The sequence below is a fragment of the Pelophylax lessonae genome (genome assembly GCF_965119305.1).
Source record: "Pelophylax lessonae genome assembly, chromosome: 10".
NCBI lineage: Eukaryota > Metazoa > Chordata > Amphibia > Anura > Ranidae > Pelophylax > Pelophylax lessonae.
Window position 1 is genome coordinate 52,469,651 of NC_138777.1, and position 16,529 is coordinate 52,486,179.

A 16,529-nucleotide genomic window follows, 5' to 3' on the forward strand; every position below is an offset into this window, starting at 1 on the left:
TCCGCAAAAGGACGCATGAGCCTACAGCCATTGTTCATGAGCATTCAGTAACGCGGCCAAAAAATACCCAGCTCCGCAGAAAGAATGAAAGAAAATGAATGTTTTTTCTATGAAAAATTATCCTGCGGATCGCTTTTGGTCTGTACACAATGAAGCAACGACCTTATCATCTGGGGTGTGCCAACACAATCCTAGAGGTGATCGCTTCATTGTGATACGCAAGCCCCTTCACCACGACAAGGTAACGATCACGAAGGGGAATTGACACATGTATGTGCCTTTTTTTTTGTTTTTTGTTTTTTTGCAGCCACAGTGTAGCACCAGAGGCCAGAAAAATTAGGCATGTACACATGCATGAAAAAGCAGGTATTGTTGCAGCCGCTGCTGTAGCAGCGGCCTGAAAAATTGAGGTTTTAAGGCAGAAAGTGCACTAAAACATTGCGGCTTGAACCGTAGTTGGTGGCGGAGACGTCACGTAAGTCATCCGGCATGCAGAGAATGATTATATACAGCAGCGTGTGGACCATTTTTAGGCCAAGGCATCTCAGTCATCACCAGGCCTTTTTTAGTCAAATGCATCCCCCACTGTCAGTCCCTTCGGGATCCATGCCTCATTCATCTTAATAACAGTGAGGTAATCAATACTTTTTTGACCTAGGCGACTTCTCTTCTCAGTGACAATACCTCCTGCTGCGCTGAAGGTCCTTTCTGACAGCACACTTGAAGCGGGGCAGGCCAGAAGTTCAATGGCAAATTGGGATAGCTCAGGCCACAGGTCAAGCCTGCACACCCAGTAGTCAAGGGGTTCATCGCTCCTCAGAGTGTCGATATCTGCAGTTAAGGCAAGGTAGTCTGCTACCTGTCGGTCGAGTCGTTCTCTGAGGGTGGACCCCGAAGGGCTGTGGCGATGCATAGGACTAAAAAAGCTCTGCATGTCCTCCATCAACAAGACGTCTGTAAAGCGTCCTGTCCTTGCCGGCGTGGTTGTGGTGGTAGGAGGAGGATTACTTTCACCTCTTCCCCTGTTGGATTCCCGTTGTGCTGTGACATCACCCTTATATGCTGTGTAAAGCATACTTTTTAACTTATTTTGTAGCTGCTGCATCCTTTGCGACTGCCGGTAATTGGGTAACATATCACAGACTTTCTGCTTATACCGGGGGTCTAGTAGCGTGGCTACCCAGTACAGGTCGTTCTCCTTCAGCCTTTTTATACGAGGGTCCCTCAACAGGCATGACAGCATGAAAGACCCCATTTGCACAAGGTTGGATGCCGAGCTACTCATGTCCAATTCCTCGTCCTCACTGATGTCATTGAAGGTGTGTTCTTCCCCCCAGCCACGTACAACACCACGGGTACCAGATAGGTGACAACGAGCACCCTGGGATGCCTGCTGTGGTTGGTGTTCCTCCTCCTCAAAGCCACATTCCTCCTCTGACTCCTCTTCCTCACACTCCTCTTCCAGTGTTGCCGCAGGTCCAGCAATCGATGGTAAGGCTGTTTCTGGTGGTGGTGATGGTGACCACAACTCTTCCTCTTCCTCTTCACGCTCATCTACGGCCTGATCCAGCACTCTTCGCAGGGCACGCTCCAGGAAAAAAACATATGGGATGATGTCGCTGATGGTGCCTTCGGTGCGACTCACTAGGTTTGTCACCTCCTCAAAAGGACGCATGAGCCTACAGGCATTGCGCATGAGCGTCCAGTAACGTGGCAAAAAAATACCCAGCTCCGCAGAGGCTGTCCTAGCACCCCGGTCATACAAATACTCGTTGACCGCTTTTTCTTGTTGGAGCAGGCGGTCGAACATTAGCAGTGTTGAATTCCAACGTGTCGGGCTGTCGCAAATCAAGCGCCTCACTGGCATGTTGTTTCGCCGCTGAATATCTGCAAAGTGCGCCATGGCCGTGTAGGAACGCCTGAAATGGCCACACACCTTCCTGGCCTGCTTGAGGACGTCCTGTAAGCCTGGGTACTTCTGCACAAAACGTTGCACAATCAGATTCAACACATGTGCCATGCACGGCACATGTGTCAACTTGCCCAAATTCAATGCCGCCAACAAATTGCTGCCGTTGTCACACACCACTTTGCCGATCTCCAGTTGGTACGGGGTCAGCCACTGATCCACCTGTGCGTTCAGGGCGGACAGTAGTGCTGGTCCGGTGTGATTCTCTGCTTTCAGGCAAGTCAACCCAAAGACAGCGTGACACTGTCGTATCCGGCATGTGGAATAGCCCCTGGGGAGCTGGGGGGGTGCAGTTGGTGTGGAGCAAGACGCAACAGCAGAAGAGGACTCAGCCGAGGAGGTTAGCAAAGAGGATGGAGTAGGAGGAGTAGAGGAGGTGGCAGCAGGCCTGCCTGCAAGTCATGGCGGTGTCACCAACTCCTCTGCAGCAGAGCCACGCATTCCATGCTTGGCAGCCGCCAGCAGGTTTACCCAATGCGCAGTGTAAGTTATATACCTGCCCTGACCGTGCTTTGCAGACCAGCTATCAGTGGTCAGATGGACCCTTGCCCCAACACTGTGTGCCAGACGGGACATGATTTCCTTTTCCACAATAGAGTACAGGTTGGGGATTGCCTTTTGTGAAAAATAATTTCGGCCGGGTACCTTCCACTGCGGTGTCCTATTAGCGACAAATTTTTTGAAGGCCTCAGACTCCACCAGCTTGTATGGTAAAAGCTGGCGGGCTAAGAGTTCCGACAAGCCAGCTGTCAGACGCCGGGCAAGGGGGTGACTCTGTGAGATTGGCTTCTTACGCTCAAACATTTCCTTGACAGACACCTGACTGTGGGCAGGTGACGAGCAGGAACTGCTGAAGGTGAGAGGCGGAGGGGCGGGTTGTTGATAGGGGGCATGGAGGACAGCAGTGGTTGACGTGGCTGAAGATGCTGGACCAGGAGGAGGATGGTGGCTTTCAGTTTGTGTGCTGCTTTTACTCATGTGTTGATCCCATAGGCGTTTGTGATGTGAGATCATGTGCCTTCGCAAAGCAGTTGTACCTAGGTGGGTGTTGGACTTCCCACGACTCAGTTTCTTTTGGCACAGGTTACAAATGGCATCGCTGATATCAGAGGCAGACACACAAAAAAAATGCCACACTGCTGAGCTTTGCAAGGACGGCATTCTGGTGGAGGCAACAGCTTGCGTTGATTGGCGTGCTGTCTGGCTGACCCCGGGTGCCGAATCTACATGCTGTCTGACTGCGCCACTAGCTCCTTGCGATGACCTCCTCCCCCTGCTTCCAACTCGTCTCCTCCTCCTCTCTGTCTCCCCATCTGAACTTTCCCCCTCTTCTTCTGCTCTTCGAGCAGGCACCCAGGTGACATCCACAGACACATCGTCATCATCAGCCGCTTCACTTGACAACTCAGCAAAGGCAGCAGCAGCAGGTACAACATCATCATCATCATCATCACAATGTACGTCCATGTGTATAATGCTGCCTGACTGAGACATATCCCCATTATCTACATCCTCTGGCACTAATAGTTGCGCATCACTTATTTCTTCCAACTGATGTGAAAATAACTCCTCTGACGGATCAAGTGAAGCGGCTGTGGTGCTAGTGTTGGTGGTGGTGCCGGCGGGCTGGCGAGTGGTAAATTGAGAGGTGCCCGAAGCTGAGCTGGAGGAGGATGGTGCATTAAGGTTCCGAGCAGAAGCTGTAGACGATTGGGTGTCCTGTGTAAGCCAGTCAACTATGGCCTCAGAATTTTTTGAGTTCAGGGTCTGTGGTGGCCTCTGAACACTGGGCATTATTCTAGTGCCTAAGGAAATCACAGCACCACGACCACGACGGCCCTTGCGGGGTGGCCTGCCTCTGCCTGTCATATTTTTTTTAATGTGTTGTTACTGTTGTACTATGAGTGCAAGCTGCTGTGCCACCTTATATATCAGTGGTGGGTGGGCAGTGGCACAGTACACTCTCTGTGGACCTGACAGCAGTCACTGGCACCCAGGCAACTGCAATTTAAAAAAAAATATATTTTTTTTTTACTTTGCAAGCTGCTGTGCCACCTTATATATCAGTGGTGGGTGGGCAGTGGCACAGTACACTCTCTGTGGACCTGACAGCAGTCACTGGCACCCAGGCAACTGCAATTTAAAAAAAATATATATTTTTTTTTACTTTGCAAGCTGCTGTGCCACCTTATATATCAGTGGTGGGTGGGCACACAGTGGCACTGCAGTGGGCACAGTACACTCTGTGGACCTGACAGTCACTGGCAGCCCAGGCAACTGCAATAATAAAAAATATTTTTTTTTTCAATTTATTGCAACAAGATGCTGTGCCACCGTATATATATCAGTGGTGGGCAGTGCACTGCAGTGGGTACAGTGCACTCTGTGGACCTGACACAGCACTCACTGCAATTATGACAGAGGAAAAAAAAAATATTTTTTAAAATGCCAGGTACTGTGCCTGTGCCACCCGAAATGAGTGTGGTGTGCACACAGTACAGTCTGTGGTAGGTCTGTGGCCTCTCACACACAGCGGGCAGGCAACTGCAGTCACAGTGTACAATATATATATATATATATATATATATATATATATATATAGAAAAAACTCTATTACCTTACCAGCCCTTAAAAGGGCTTTTGGGGACGCTAGATATATATATATATATATGTATATATATATATATAAATAAAAATAAAAAAAACCTCAATTACCAGCCCTTAAAAGGGCTTTTGGGGACACTAGATAGATAGATATATATATATATATAAGAAGAAACAACTCAATTACCAGCCCTTATAAGGGCTTTTGGGGACGCTAGATATATATATATATATATATATATATATATATATATATAAAAATTACACAAATACCAGTCCTTAGAAGGGCTTTTTGGGGTGCTGTCAGGATGCTGTCCTTACAGCAGTAGTGGACCAAGAACACTGCAAGACCAGGAACACTGACTAACTGTCCCTAGCTTAACAGCAGCAGCAGCAGTAGCAGCAGCAGCAGTAGCAGCAGCTCTCCCTACTCTCACTACACACACTGCTTCAGAATGATCTAAGATGGATGCTGCCCTTGCTTATTTATAGGAGGTGGGAGGGTGTGGGAGGGAGGTATGCTGATTGGCTGGAAATGTGTCTGCTGACTGTGAGGTTCAGGGTCAAAGTTTGCCTCAATGATGTATTATGGGGGGCGGACCGAACATCGCATATGTTCGCCCGCAGCGGCGAACGCGAACATGCGAAGTTCGCCGGGAACTGTTCGCCGGCGAACAGTTCTATACATCTCTAGTAGAGGCCTTGCAGCTTACACATGTGTTTATAAATGCGTGTCAACTAAACCCCTGTTTTTAATTTATATCGTGAGACAGGTCTACTTGGTTGGTTGGCAGACTGGAGGGTGCGTACATCGGACTGGGGGCTGGTTGGCTTCCATGCACCTCTTATAATCCTTTCAATTTTCAGTTTCACACAATCCTGCCTATTTTACGTTTACTGGATCCTCATTATGGCTACCCATAATGTCGCTTCCTTCACAATTCTTTCTTTCAACATCCTCAATGTGCGCTTGCTCCAGAAGCGACATGCATTCCAACGACAAGATACGCGACTCAGGGTTAACTGGTAGTGACCCTGGGTCACGTATCTGGTTGTTGGCATGCACGCCGCTTCTGAAGTACACAGTAAGCGCACATTGAGGCTGTTTATGTTGGTGCTGACTTATAGCACCATCAAATGTAAGTGCGCATTTTGTATTCTTCATGGTTGATTTTAGTGTTTTCTAAACATACTGCACGATGATGTTTTATCCTACCTTTCCTGGGTTCCGTTTCTTAAATGATGTATCAGAGAGAGATTCCTGGAATAACATTTGGGCTTGAGAGTTGATGTTGCCAAAGGATCCCTTTGATGGATGGTGATCAACGAGTTGGATTATATTAAGGCGAATTTTACCATAGACGGTTGGTGAGTGTGCATTTTAACACATTTGTGGTGGAGTACGGTGTAAGGAAACGTTCAAATAACACACATCTTATCCCGGTGATTGGATTGCTTTCTGAAGATCTGTCTACAGTTGTTTTGGGACTTTCATGAGACTGGATTGCTTAAAATATTTTTATTGATGTAATTGAGTAGCGCCATACCTTTTCTTCTGTTCTATTAAACTCTGAAGTGGCATATCACTTTAAAGGGGGCAGCTGGGGGTTCTCTTCAATTTGTTCATGTTTCTAAATCTGCTAGTCCATCCAACACTGCCCTCCTCCAGACTGACAGTGATGCTGTCCAAAGGTGACCCTGTGCTCCTTCATCCAGAGTGGGGCACTCTATCTAAAACAGGAGGTCTGTTACTGGCCAGATCACCAGGTGAAAACAGAGGAAGGAATACCCAAAAAAAAGAAAACTAATACAACCACCACATTTAATGATTGGTAAGCTGCAATATTTAAAGTTTTTGCTTTTTACACTGTTACTGTAACTGATTGTGTAACTGAAGTGTGAGCTGGGGGGTTGGCTTCAATTTGTTAGTGTTTCTAAATCTGCTAGTACATCTAAAACTTCCCTCCCCCAGACTGACAATGCTGCTGTTCAAAGGTGACCCTGTGCTCCTTCATCCAGAGTGGGGGCACTCAAATACCGGAGGTTTGTTACTAGCCAGATCACCAGGTGAAAACAGAGGGGGAAAAAAAACTAAAAAAAGAAAAGTATAAATACAGCCACCACATCTAATGATTGGTAAGCTGCAATATTTCACTTTTTTGCTTTCAAGTTTAATACCTCTTTCAGCTTTAACCAGTCCCCCAAAAAAGTTGTGTTATTTTATTTATTACTTATGCACAGCTGACATCAGTTTCAGTCTTTTGCTTGCTACTTATTAATATCTAACTATGTCTAAAAATTTGGAAAACATGGCCTGTTAAGCCAATTTCCCACCTATGCCTTTTTAGTGCGCATTATCCCAACACACACTGTGATGGGATGCGTTTGCAGTGCCATTAGTTTTGAAAGGCACTCCAACACACCAAACCAGTGGACAACCAATGCACATTCATTGCAGTGCTGTGCATTGTAGTTGGCTCCATCTGCAAACATGGTGCAGATCCATTGGACCGTACAGGTGTGAGGTTGGCAGGCTTTTGTGATCCTTAAGAACAGGATATAGAAAATACGTCTGTAACCATTGCCCTTTTTCTCTGTGCAAAGTGTCCGCTCAAGTTTTATTCCCAAAATTGTGAAATTCTGTTAAATCTAAAAATGTTAATTCATGGCGACCTATTTAGTAGAAGCCATGAAAGATATGCTCATAAATTATCCTATCTTGGTGGCAGTGAGCGTTGCCCACTGCCTGCTTTGATAAATAACCCTATTAGAATAAAAGTATCCTTACAAATAAAGTTTTGACACATCATTAAGTTTGTTTGGAACACTCAGTTCAAGGGGTATATGCTAATCAGATTTTAAACTATGCTGTCTAAAATCCAACACAGAATAGCTTTTTGTGTTCCTGCGTGAATGCTTCATTAAGTATACAGCAAATTAGTGAGGTTGCATAGAGAAGTATTAATGCCTCCAGAATGGAAGGTTATAATTGAAAATGCAAAAGTTCCATATAATCAACCGACTTGAAGCTACGCTTCAAACACTTTACGGGTGATTTCTAGAATCAGAGAAAAAATATGCACTCGTGGTAACCAATCAGATTAACTGCACAGTTGTATTGCAGAGGGGGCAAGGAAAGGTAGAACCTGGAGTGGTAACTAGGGGCAAAACAGACATTTTTTTTTTTTCCTTTTCTTTTTTTTTTTTTTAGTTGTACTAAATCTGCCCCAGCAACGTTCAATTGCCTAAAGCAGGGGTTTCCAAACTTTCTACACAAAGGGCCAGTTTACCGTCCTTCAGATTTTAGGGGGGCCGGATTGTGGCCAGTGGGGATAGAAAATGTCCTGGATTCAGTGGGAATAAACAATGCTTCAGGCTTGATGGACAATAGGAGTAAATAAATTACATAGATCCTTTGATCAGTGGGAGGGATAGTGCCCAATCATTGGTATCAATGGGAGGTATAGTGTTCCATCATTGGTGTCAATGGGAGGAATAGTGCCCAATCATTGGTGCCAGTTGGGGGGAATAGTGCCCAATCATTGGTGTCAGTGGGATGAATAGTGTTCCATGATTGCTATCAGTGCAGGGAGGGAATGGTGCCCCATTGTTGGTATTACTTAGAGGAATAGTCCCCCATCATTGGTATCAGTGGAATAGTGCCCCCTCATTGGTATTAGTGGAATAGTGCCCCCTCATTGGTATTAGTGGAATAGTGCCCCATCATTGGTATCAGTGCAGGGAATAGTGCCCCATCATTGGTATCAGTGCAGGGAATAGTGCCTCATCATTGGTATCAGTGGAATAGTGCCTCATCATTGGTATCAGTGGAATAGTGCCCCATCATTGGTATCAGTGGAATACATAGTGCCCCATCATTGGTACAAGTGAAATAATGCCCCATAGTGGGTTTCAGAGCAGGAAATAGAGCCTCGTCATTGGTATCAGTTGAATAGCGCCCCATCCTTGGTATCAGCGGAAGGAATAGTACCCCATCATTGGTATCAGTGGAATAGTGCCCCATCGTTGGGAATAGTGCCCCATTATTGGTACCAGTGGAATAGTGCCCCATTATTGGTACCAGTGGAATAGTGCCTCATCATTGGTATCAGTGGAATAGTGCCCCATCCTTGATATCAGTGCAGGGAATAGTGCCTCATCATTGGTATCAGTGGGAAACATTGTGCCCCATCATTGGTCTTAGTGGAACAGTGCTCCATTAGTGGTATCATTGGGAGAAATAGTGCCTCATCATTGGTATCAGTTGAATAGTGCCCCATCCTTGGTATCAGCGCAGGGAATAGTGCCCCATCATTGGTATCAGTGGAATAGTGCCCCATCATTGGTATCAGTGCAGGGAATAGTGCCGCATTATTGGTACCAGTGGAATAGTGCCCCATTATTGGCACCAGTGGAATAGTGCCTCGTCTTTGGTATCAGTGGGAAACATTGTGCCCCATCACTGGTCTTAGTGGAATAGTGCTCCATTAGTGGTCTCATTGGGAGAAATAGTGCCTCATTATTGGCATCAGAGGGAAGAACAGTGTCCCATCATTGGTGTCAGTGGGAGGAATTTTGCCCCATTTCTAGTGTCTGTTGGAGGAATTGTGCCTTTTATCAGTAGGAGGAATAGTGCCCCAAGGGCCAGATAAAGGTTAGCAAAGGGCTACATCTGGCCCGCGTCCACAGTTTGGAGACATCTGACCTAAAGTCTATAAAAGAAAGTCTAATTAGCATTCAATAATACAATGCCTTGCGAACGCATTCGGCCCCCTTGAACTTTGCGACCTTTTGCCACATTTCAGGCTTCAAACATAAAGATATAAAACTGTAATTTTTTGTGAAGAATCAACAAGTGGGACACAATCATGAAGTGGAACGAAATTTATTGGATATTTCAAACTTTGTTAACAAAAAAAAAAACTGAAAAATTGGGCGTGCAAAATTATTCAGCCCCCTTAAGTTAATACTTTGTAGCGCCACCTTTTGCTGCGATTACAGCTTTAAGTCGCTTGGGGTATGTCTCTATCAGTTTTGCACATCGAGAGACTGAAAATTTTGCCCAACCTCCTTGCAAAACAGCTCGAGCTCAGTGAGGTTGGATGGAGAGCGTTTGTGAACAGCAGTTTTCAGTTCTTTCCACAGATTCTGGATTGGATTCAGGTCTGGACTTTGACTTGGCCATTCTAACACCTGGATATGTTTATTTGTGAACCATTCCATTGTAGATTTTGCTTTATGTTTTGGATCATTGTCTTGTTGGAAGACAAATCTCCATCCCAGTCTCAGGTCTTTTGCAGACTCCATTTCATTCCGAGAAACTGACCGATTCCTCCCTCTGTACAGAGCTCTGTGTTTACCTACACAGAGCTCCAGGCTGTGATTGCACAGAGCCAATCAGGAGGTCCCTGCTGTGAATCATTGGCCGGGACTTGCTGACAGGCTCCCGCTGTGTACAATCATAGCGGGTACCGGGAGGGGAGCATGCATGCACACGCCCTAAATCTGGAAGTAGGCAGTGACATACCAGTACGTTGCTTTGTCTACAGCAGCCACAAGCCTACAGAACATTTTGGGCAGTCATCAAGTGGTTAACACTGTTTATGTGGTATTTACCAAGCGTTTTTGCTTTTTGAGGTAAATAAATCCAGCGATGTCCTGAGTGCTTCAGCAGTCAGGGACTATTTCTCCTGATTGGCTGAGACATGGCAGTGGCGCCATTGACTTGCACTGCTGTCCGTCAAACTCAGTTAGCCAATCAGAAGAGAGAGGGGGCTGAGCCGAATGGCAGCTCAGTGTCTAAATGGAGATACGGAGCTGCAGCTCAGCTTTGGGGGCCCCCGTAGCAAGCTGCTTGTTGTGGAGGCACTCAACAGAAGGGAGAGGCCAAGAGCTCCAGCCAGGGACCCGAGAAGAGGAGGATCCAGACTGCTCTGTGCAAAACCACTGCACAGGGGAAAAAGTATAACTGTTTGTCAGTTGGGCCATTAAGGCGGCCTTCCATGCAATCCAACTCAACCTCGATGGCAACGCGCATGCGCCCAACACATTGGCACGTGCGCAATCAGGTATTAGGCTTTGTGACATCATCGGCTAGCGTCATGGGGTTGGAGCAGTATTTAAGGGCCCACCCTGCTGTCATTTCTTTGACACATGGCACGCAGATGGTTCTTTCTCCCCCAGGTATTTACCTTGTAATTGGTTTGTTTTACACACATTTGACCCCCCTCCTTTTCCCTTTCCCCTCCCCCCCTTCCTCCTCCTACTCCTTTTCCCTTTCTGCCCCCCCCAACCTATCTTTTCTTCTTCCTCTCCCTTTTCCTTCCTCATTTGGGAATTTTATGATGTTTACTCTACGCTTATTTGTTTGGTTTGGGAATTGGCATTGTTTCTTATTCTAGAAATAACATTGGTACTTTATACCACCCCAATTGGTGAAAGTAAAAGTGGGATAGTCTAATTTTTTTATACTAAATCTCCTTTTAGGACCTAAAGATCCATCTGTGCTCCATCTTCCCCACCACCTACATAGTTTGTGACCCATCTTACGCCCTGCATGTTGCAATGTGTCTGACTGACAACAGTGCATTGGGATCTATAAATATGACTCCACATTAACATATTGTATTACATATAGCAGGGGTCTTGTGAATCTGCTCCCATGCACGCCCGGGGACATTTACCTCGGTGTCTCTTTTGTTTTTGCTGACTGGGCTGTTTCAGATTTTGAGGTAAATATCCTATTATATTTTTTTTGAAATAATTGCAGAATATGCCCGATTTCTCTGGAAGTTTCTCCTTCAACTCCTACGCTGTCTCCAACTTTAGCAACTTGGATGGAGCTAAAGTTGGAGACAGCGTAGGAGTTGAAGGAGAAACTTCCAGAGAGATCGGGATTTCTTCTGTATGCATAAAAGGACATTGTGTCTGAGAGATCTATCACCGGCGATAAGAAGACATAAAGGTGGATATCTGGAGGTGTATGGGAGGTGCCAATTGAATACCTGGTATCGATTGTTTGTGATTCCCTGCCTGCACCTGAACTGACCCCCTATAATCAAGAGGTCTGCTCCATCTGGTAAGCCTCTAGTGCACACCGGGTGATCTTGTTTTTCTGGTGGAGGTGTTGGAGATCAATATCAAGTGCTGGTTTTGTTGCTACTATCAATCCCTAACAATATTCTGGACTTCATCCAACGGATTGTCACCTATTGAATCACTAATATATACTGTGGACTTTGAAAACGCCCACTTTACGGGTGAAACGCGTTGACGTAATTTCCGGCACACGAGTACGCATCGTCACATCCGGTTTTACTTCCTGGATTCAGTGGAACGCACGCTGATAGCAGCGCTCCTCGTTTTTCTGTATACACTCAATGCGAGTTCAGTTCGATTATCTTGGAACAACGGAAACCCTTTCTGGAGCGATCCTAACTAAGGCATTCCTATTCTCTGGGACCATTTATATTGAAGCCCGATCACCTAAACCATACATGATCCTATCAAGCGCATATGATGTATACCTGTGGTGAGTAGGGGACCTGGAGGGACGGGCCACTCACCTGAGCACTATTTGATCGGATGTTTTTTTGCACTTGAGCACCTTATATTTATATCACACCAAGATTTAAGGCCTCTTTTAATTATTCTTTATTTATTGTGATTGATGGTGATTCAATACTGGTTCAATATTTGTGATTTTTTGCTGTTTTTTTGCTGGTTCTTACTTATTGCTGGTTCATATCTATATATTTTATATCATTTATATCGATTACTTTGCACCTATAATATTCACCATATACACTAGTCACTCTAGATGTGATGCTAGCGCTGTCCTAATTTATTTTTGTACACATACTGTGGACTGTCCCCTTCATTTATAATTATTTATTGTGGAACTCTTATTATCTGCATAAGTCACATATATTTATTTGCATTTGTATCTTTGCACCTTTATCTGCAATTCTATTTGATTTTATGTATTCACTTATGCACTTTATATTTATTATATATTTCTCTGTTTTTATTAAAGTGTATTTTGGTTGAGCGCAACTTTATATTTAGAAATAATTATTTTATATCACTATACGTTTTTACATGGTCTGTTGCGACCCCAAATAGGAGTAATTTCCTACACTGTATTATTTATTATATCACTATTTATTTAATTATCAACTTATTCACCTCCCATTGTGCGGTATTGTTGGTGCATAACACCATCTTTTCTCTCAAATCAAGATGAATGAAGACCGTCACCTGGAAGAAGCCAGGGAGAAGATGGCAGGGCTGGCAAGGGACCTTGAGGGCGTTGTACCATTGAAGCAGAGGTGAGAGGTGATTATCACTGAGTTTAATTTCGCTCTATGGCAGTGCCCCCTCCCCCCATCTTGTTGCCTACACAGTGAAATAGATAAATTAAATAAGAATTTAGCTGCTCTAAGTAACAAAGGAAGTCTTATTTTCTGATAATTTCATACCAAAAGATCTTTTTACTTCCTTCTCTCTGTTTCATGCCCGTTGTCACTTACAGTGTTGCTCCATCACAGAACAGCAAAAGGTGATCTTTAAGCACTGCCAGCTATTGCATGCTCATCAATCCAGCAATTTATCATCATGTAGAGGGCACTCAGCCGCTGCTGAAGATAAGGAATCAGTCACCCGTTCCTTCTGGTAGTCATTTAGGGCAGACAGCAGGAATAAATCTGCCTTTTTTATTGTAACTTAACATAAGAAAAAACAAACAAATGTTGTTAAGGACCCGCTAAAAATAAATACTATAAATCATGCTAGTTATAGTTTTTAAAAATGAGCAAAGATATAAAAGTTTCAGGGAAGTACAAAAGTTTTATATATTTGAAATATAGATGGTATATAGGGGGTGAGCGAAGTGATTTTAACAAAAATGTTTTCGCTGTTAAACTAATTTGACTGTTGGTACATTTTAGCCAAAACGGAAACTCACAATTTTTGCGGCTTAGGCAAAATTGTATTGAAAAAAAATAATCAAACCTGTTGCCATATCTGTTTGTAATTATTTTAGACTGTTGCCTATACCCTTTCTCATTTGTATGAAGTATGCTGTTTTGACAGTCCTCCTGCATGTATCCCATGTATATATTCACTTACCCTATACCTATGTGGGCTGTGTCCCTGTTATTGTACTGTATTTTTTTTTTAATATGTATTAGTTGATAGCAAAAACAAGTACAAAAATAACAGACATTTGAATTTTTGTCTTTTTTTTTTTTATATAACAAACAAAGTTGCAGCAAGATAAAGGGTATCTAAGTGAAAGCAGACGTTACTTAGCAAGGATACAAAAATACGATCAACCAATTAAGGGATCCAACAAATAAAACAGGAGCTAGAAGAGAACTAGCAGTAGAGGAAACATTTGGGTATTTGGATTAGTGCATAACTCTCTAACAGAAAATTCTGACTAAGGGAGGGCTAAGGAGTGGAATTCAAGAGCAGTATCCAGGCAATACAACAAGTCATGAAAACAATAAGCTAACTAACAGGTAACTGTAATGGGCACTTGGCTTGGGCCAACGGTGGGGGGGTGGACCATGTGGAATGACCAGCGGGCATCCGACATCGGGATGGTGTGTTAAGATAGGATTCTTAGCTTACCAAGAGTGCCAGTCGCCACCGCTTGCTTTTCGTTTTCTGTAAAAAAAAAAAAAAAAAGCTTGTGATGGTCCATATTTTGGTACAAGAACAGGTTCAAGATAGTTAAAAAGAGCTTTTCAGGTCCCAAAATTTAAAACGTTCTATGAATGGGGTCAGTCCCCTCCTTTTCATAGAGCTCTTTTCATTGCAGGAATAGGAGATAGTACAGCTTCTATTAACTGAGCAGGGGTTGGAGAGGGTGGGCAGAGTTTGCACTTTTAACGAGTGCCTGTGACAGGAGGAGCCGCTCAAAAAACCCATGCAGCACTGGAAGTTCACAGCTGCAGCGGCTATTTTGGAGGGCAGAGGACAGATGATTTCAAGAAACAGAGCAGCCACCAACCCATAGAACACATTTTATTTTTAAAAAACTCTGTGCTCAATGATAATAGCAAATAAGATCAAATAAAATGCATACGCAGCACCAAGCGCCCCCCCCCCCCCCAGGGGCCGCTGGAAGGTGACTGTCCCCAGAGGTTGCCCTATCCTTGCAAGCCTCTCACAACCTGGGTTCTGACATAATTCAAAGAGAGAATGCAAATACAAAAGACACCAAAGAAATAACAGATTGCAAATGGATATTTTACTGGATATTCTTGAGTTAACAAGGGTAAGAAGAATGTGAAATGTGAGTATTCCCCAAATTGCAACATTAGCATAAAACAGAATTATAGGGATATGCAATGAAATGGTAATAAGAGTAAACCTGACAATAGAGGCCAACAAAGCTTAAGGGGGACCCCAGGTACAAGACGGGGGGAGAGAAGACTCTTTGTTAGTCAGCTCCCTCTACACCCTGATGCCACAGACGACAATAAATAACAAAACACAATATGTAAAACCTGAATGAGAGTTCCCCTTTGATATAAACAGGTGTTGTAGGCTGATTTATTTGTGTGAAAACGTCCTTGAAGCTCGGGTGTCAAAAATCCTCAGTTAGCTATGAAGGGGCCCAAAAATGTTGCTGGGCAATGGCGGATAAGCAAGGTGCTTCCCAGCTAAAGGCCTTTTGATAAAGAAAAGGGTGGGTGAAGGTGTCTGACATGTCTCTGAATGTAATATAAAGGGTGGGCTTCTGCCTGCTCATCAATCCTGGAGTTACCAAGGTTAGTGGAGAAAGGATCTCCCAGAACAAGCTTTTGAAGAACCTGCAGTCAGATAAAGAATGCCCGACTGGCAACCTGACAAACCAGGGGTTCTGGGTGCTCTGCGTGGATGTAGGTGAAAGTGGCCCTGAATAGCCACTCCACCGATGAGAAACCTGTGGCTGAATACCTTTCATGGAAAGGCCCTTCGTGCCATCAAGGCCACAGCGCTTGCTCATATCAGCCAGGGGAGCCTAGCCTCTCACTCCTGCACTGTAGATCCCCTGTCCCCGGACCATTCTATTTATTTGCTCCGGCCAGCTGGAACTTGTAGTTTGCAGCAGAATTAGATCCACTGGAATCCCAGCGATCCGGACTACATGTCCCACGATGCCCTGCTTTCAGTAAAGGACTCTCTCCCTCTGCAGTCAGGAAGTGATGCAATAGTCCCCATGTTGGGAACAAAGGAAAGAAGAACTCCGTGCAATCTTTTGCAATCTGTCTCACAGTGGCAGAAGTAACATAGCCAGCACCTGGCTAGACGTAGATAGTGAAAACAGGCAGCAGCACCCATAAACAGATATTGAACTATAATAAATGCATACCATGTGTTGTGCTATCACTTTAAAAAAAATATCATAGAACAAAAAACCATACATACAGTATTTCATACAATTCATAATAAGTGTGCAAAAGAGTGCAGAAAGTGACCGGTCCAAAAATTCCTTGTAAACATTCATAAATATTGACGAAACAATAGTGAAAAAAAGTCCACTTTCATGGAATCCAAAAGCCAGGTGTGTAATACAACTGGTGACTCTCTCCTTCTAACCAACATAAATAGCATGCCCCTTATCAGAGATTAAGACCCCTTAGTTATAGGAGGTCCAACGCGCTTTATTTAAATAATGGGTTAAAATGAATAGCAACCCCAGACAGGTTCCTCCACTCCTCTAATAAACTCCACAGCATCAGATTATGCAATAGCCATATTGAGAGAGAAAATGGCTACATATACTTTTCTACCTTAAAACACTTAGGTTTATTTAAAATAATAGATACTGCAATAACCTTATTGAGAGAGAAAAAAAGCTCCACATAGCATAATACAATAAAACAATTGTTTTTTTTTAAACAAATACATACTCACAAGCAAAGGTAAATGAACAAGCATACAAACAAATGGCCACTGCCCT

General features: G+C 44.2%; 1 pseudogene across 1 annotated transcript in view; it reads left to right on the forward strand.

Annotated features, from left to right (window-relative positions):
* The window catches only part of LOC309565934, a 29,006-nt pseudogene extending 13,517 nt beyond the window's left edge, over positions 1-15,489 (forward strand). The window contains exons 4-6 of the transcript in view: positions 11,343-11,477; positions 12,815-12,903; positions 15,315-15,489. The product of the transcript in view is annotated as an uncharacterized misc_RNA (transcript). The remainder of the gene's footprint in view (positions 1-11,342; positions 11,478-12,814; positions 12,904-15,314) is intronic.
* Positions 15,490-16,529: the final 1,040 nt, after the last annotated feature.